This window comes from Manis pentadactyla, chromosome 9 (assembly GCF_030020395.1).
Source record: "Manis pentadactyla isolate mManPen7 chromosome 9, mManPen7.hap1, whole genome shotgun sequence".
In the NCBI taxonomy this organism is placed as follows: domain Eukaryota; kingdom Metazoa; phylum Chordata; class Mammalia; order Pholidota; family Manidae; genus Manis; species Manis pentadactyla.
In genome coordinates, this window is record NC_080027.1 from 102107256 (window position 1) to 102112488 (window position 5233).

A 5233-nucleotide genomic window follows, 5' to 3' on the forward strand; every position below is an offset into this window, starting at 1 on the left:
GCATAATGTTCCTCATGTAATTGTAGATAAATGATACCAAAGTAAAAAAAAATCCTTGGCTTGTATTTTCGTTCCTTGAGTATTTTATATCTTTTCATTTTCTTCTGGCTTTATATGTTTGTGGTAGGCTGCATAAGACTGCCCCAAAGGTATCCATGTCCTAATACCTGGAACCTGTGATTGTTACCTTATGTGGCAAAAGAGTCTTTGTAGATATTACTAAGTTAAGGATTTTGAGAATAGGAAGGTTATCTCAGATAATCCAGATGGGCTGCAAATGTAAACACAAGTGTCCTTATGAGAGAGAGACAGAGGCAGATACAACTACAGAAAAGAAAAAAGGCCATGTGATCATTGAAGCAAGGGGAGAAACTGTGAGGTGATATGGAAATATTAAGCAAGAATAAGAACAAGCTCTATCTAGAAGCTGGAAAAGGCAAAGAACTGGATTTTCCCTGGTGCCTCCAAAAGGAGCCAGCCCTGCTGACATATTGATTATGCCCTGCAGGGCTCATTGCAGACTTCTGCCCTCTAGAACTGCAGGGAATAAAATTCCTGTTGTTTTAAGTCAATTCATTTGTGATAATTTGCTAGAGCAGAAATAGGAAACTAATAGAGTGTTAGCCCTGAAAAGTCTGGTAGTAATATTTTTGCCGTAGTGCCTATTGAATTCTTCCCTGGTTTTTTAAGTGTAGCAATTTTACTATAATAAGTCTTGGTATTGGTCACTCAGGATCAGTAGTCCCAGGTACACACTATGCTTTTCTTTTTTTTATATTGAAGTATCACTGATAAACAATCTTATATTGGTTTCAAGTATACAACACAGTGGTTCAGCAGTTATTCATATTATTAAATCCTCCCCCAACTAGTGCAGTTACTATCTGTCAACATAAGAAGATGTTACAGAATCATTGCCTATGCTCTATGCTATACTACCATACCTGTGACCAACTTATATTACGATTGATAATTTCTTGTGCCTCTTTATCTTCTTCACCCTTCTCACCAACCAGCCCCAATGGTTACCTTCTTCCCCAGTGGTAACCCACCAGTCACTTCTCAGTGTCTTTGACTATTGCTACTTTGTTCATTTTGTTTTATTTTGTTTTTGTATTCCATAAATAAGTGAAATCACGTGGTATTTGTCTTTCTCTGCCTAGCTTATTTCAGTCAGCATAATATCCTCTATGTCCATCCATGTTGTTGCAAATAGCAGGATTTCTCTCTTTATGTGGCTGAAATTCCACTGTGTATCTGTATCACCTCTTCTTTATCCATTCATCTATTGATAGATCCTTAAGTTGCTTCCATATCTTGCCTGTTGTAAATAATGCAGCAATAAACATAGAAGTGCATCTATCTTTTGGAATCAGGGATTTTGTTTTCTTTGGGTAAATTCCTAGAAGTAGAGTTACTGGGTCATGTGGTATTTCAATTTTTAGTTTTTGAGGAAACTCTATAGTGCTTTCCACCGTGGCTGTACCAATTCACTTCCCACCAACAGTGTGGTTCCGTTTTCTCCACATCCTTACCAACACTTGTTATTTCTTGTCTTTTGTATAGTAGCCATTCTAACCAGTGTGAGGTGATACATCTCATTGTGGTTTTTATTTGCATTTCCCTGATGATAAGTGAGCATCTTGTCATATGCCTGTTGGCCATCTGTATTTCTTCTTTGGGAAAATGTCTTTAAGTTCTCCACCCATTTTTTAATCAGGTTATTCGGTTTTTTGGTGTTGAGGCATATGAGTTATTTATATATTTTGGATATTAACCCCTTATCGGATAAATCATTTATGAATATATTCTCACATACTGTAGGTTGCCTTTTTGTTCTACTGATGGTGTCCTTTGCTGTACAGAAGCTCTTTAGTTTGATGTAGTCCCATTTGTTCATTTTTTATTTTGTTTTCCTTACCTAAGGACATGTATCCAGGAAAAAAATTTCTCAGGCTTATGTTCAAGAGATTTTTGCATATGTTTTCTTCTAAGAGTTTTATGGTTTCATGTCTTACATTTAGACCCTTATCAATTTCAAACTTAGGTTTGTGCAGTGAGTTAGACAGTAATCAGTTTCAGTCTCTTGCATGTAGCTGTTCAGTTTTGCCAACACCAGTTATTGAAGAGGCTGTCTTTTCCCCATGGTATATTCATGGCTCCTTTTTCACATATTAATTGACCATATATACATGGGCTTATATCTGGGCTGTCTATTCTGTTCCATTGATCTTTGGGTCTCTTTCTGTGCCAGTACCATATTGTTTTGATTACTATAGGTTTGTAGTATACCTTGAAGTCAGGAAGCATTATCCCCCCAGCTTTGTTCTTCTTTCTCAGGGTTGCTTTGGCTATTTGGAGTCTTTTGTGATTCCATATGAATTTTAGGATTATTTGCCCTAGTTCATTGAAAATGCTGTTGGTATTTTGATAGGATTTGTCTCTCATTAGTGTCTTACTGTCTTCAAAATACATGTCTTTCACCTACTTGGTTAGGTTTATTCCTAGATATTTTATTCATTTTGTGCAATTATAAATGGAATTGCTTTCCTGATTTCGCTTTCTGCTAGTTCATTGTTAGTATAACACTATGTTTTTCAATATGTGCTCTCAAATCTCTTTTATTTCAAGAGGGTTTTTTTTATAGAATTAAAAAGTTAAAAGAGTTTTTAGTATTTCTTCTGTTTTCTGTATGGATTTTCTTCTTGGAGAACTCCTATTTTTTTACATTTTGGATCTTCTTTTCCTCTTCTCAATACTTTCTCTTACTCTTGAACATCAGGCCCTTGAAGATAAGTTAGAACCCACATCTGTCTCTCGACACCACCAACTTCGAAGACACAGGTGACTTACAGGAGAATTAGATTGCTTTACTGCAGAGTTTCACAAATGCCTGGCCCAGGAATTAGGAAAGTCAAAGGAGATCTGGAAGGAGACAGATGAGCTGTGTGTACAGGTATTGCTCCACAGCAGCACAGTGAGCCAGCAGATTTGCAACAATGGCTATGGGTTGCCATGGTGCCTGACACTGTACTCCAACCTTTGGAGGATAAAAATTGCTGCTCCTTCATTTCCTCCTTCTGAATAAATCTCATATAAACTTCTTCCTGTAACTGTATAGAAAAAAGAATTCTAGGCATTATATTTCTAGCTTAGCTAACTTGTATTAGTACAAACCTACCACAGTTCACCACCTTGTCAGCATGGCATCCCTTAATCATACTTAATTTCTAAATAAAGATGATAGCAAAATGCTGCTTCCACCCAGTGGTACAGCTATCCCTTGTACAATATGTTAGCTTTCTCCCCAAATAAGAAAAAAAGTTCATTTATCCATCTTTGGATGATATTCAGTTCTCTTCCAGCTGAGTCACACTCCCTCTTTGATATTCTGTAACTTAAAGTATAAGATGTAAAATTAACTGCTACTGGTACATGTTATAGTATGTGGCAGAAGAATGGGAGAGTGGAAGGGAAACATTGGCTAATAGACACATAAATAGAGTCATATCAAAATAAGGAAAAATTCTCATGACTATTACAGTCCTCATTTCTGACATCAGTCAAGTTGTGACACATGGAGTCTTTAACTTCCTTTTTCCACTATCCACCCCCACCTCAGTGGCCCCTGCCAACATTTCTGCTTTCAAATAGAGTCAGTTTCTTCCAATTTTCAGATCTTGAGTTAAGCATCATCTCCTCAATGAGATCTTTTCCCAATTTAGATAACCCCATTTTTTTTCCTCATAGCACTCTGGATTTTATTTTCCTTATTTTTGCTTGTTGCTTCTTATTTCCTGATGACTCTTAAAACAAAATGTACTGTTTAATGGATGAACAAATGAATTCCTTCATTTATCTACCACCTGCATCCTACTAATCACTGGGTCATATTAACTTTTCTTTTTAAGTGTAGTTGTTATTGAAGTACAGTTGATATACAATATTATATTGGTCATATATAATATAAGTATAAAGCACAGTGGTTCAACAGTTACACATATTATTAAATTTTCACCCAAACTAATGCAGTTACTACCTGGCAACATAGAAAGATTATACAGAACTATTGGCTATATTCTCTATGCTGCACTTCCATCACCATGATCAACTTATATTATGATTGATATTTTGTGCCTCTTTATCTCCCTCACCCACCCCACCCACACACCTCAACCCCTTCCTCATGGTAACCACCAGTCACTTCTCAATGTCTATGAGTCTACCTCTATTTTGTTCATTTTGCTTTGTTTTGTTTTTAGATTCCACATATAAGTGGAATCATATGGTATTTGTCTTTCTTGGACTGGCTTATTCCACTTAGCATAATACCCTCTAGGTCCACTCATGTTGCCAAAAATGGCAGAATTCCTTTCTTTTTTATGGATGAGTAATATTCCATTGGGTATACATACCACATCTCTTTAGCCATTCATCTATTAATGGACACTTGGGTTGCTTCCATATCTTGGCAAGTATAAATAATGTGGCAATAAACATAGGGGTGTTTATACAGTTTTGAATCAGAGTTGTTTTTCCTTTGGGTAAATTCCTAGAAGTGCAATTACTGGGTCATAAGGCATTTATCCTTTATGTTTTTGAAGAAATTCCATACTGCTTTCCACAGTGGCTGCATCAATGTACATTCCCCCCAACAGTATAGGAGGTTTCCTTAGTTTTTATTTCTGATATTTTTCAGATCCATCCCTTTCCTTGTCATCAACACTTACTTTTTGATCTGATGTCCTGATTTCTTGCTTCTTTCCACTCCAAGTTAATACTATACATTATACCCAATACTTAGTGGAAAGAAACTTTCATATTTCTAGTACCTATCCCCGTCAACACATGGTAACATATGATAGGAATTCAATAATTATTTGTGGATGAATAAATAAATATTACTAATTATATCATGAATGTTATCTAAGAAATCTACTGACTCTGTCTCTGGTCTCCTTATCATATGAACCCAATACTCTAAAAAGGAACACTCATGAGTGAAATTATTTTGGACTTGCAAATGTCTGCTTTTTCAAAAAATACTATGTTTTTGACCTCAAGAAAATGAGATTTAACTGTAAATGGGATAAGAATTATTATTCACCTAAAAGAAGTGTGTTTACATTAACTTTCAAGAATTTTAAATAGTGTAAACATGATTAAAGGGATAGAAATAGTATTAATGAAAAATATGTAAAAATAAAGTGGTACATTTTGTCAATGCTTTTTA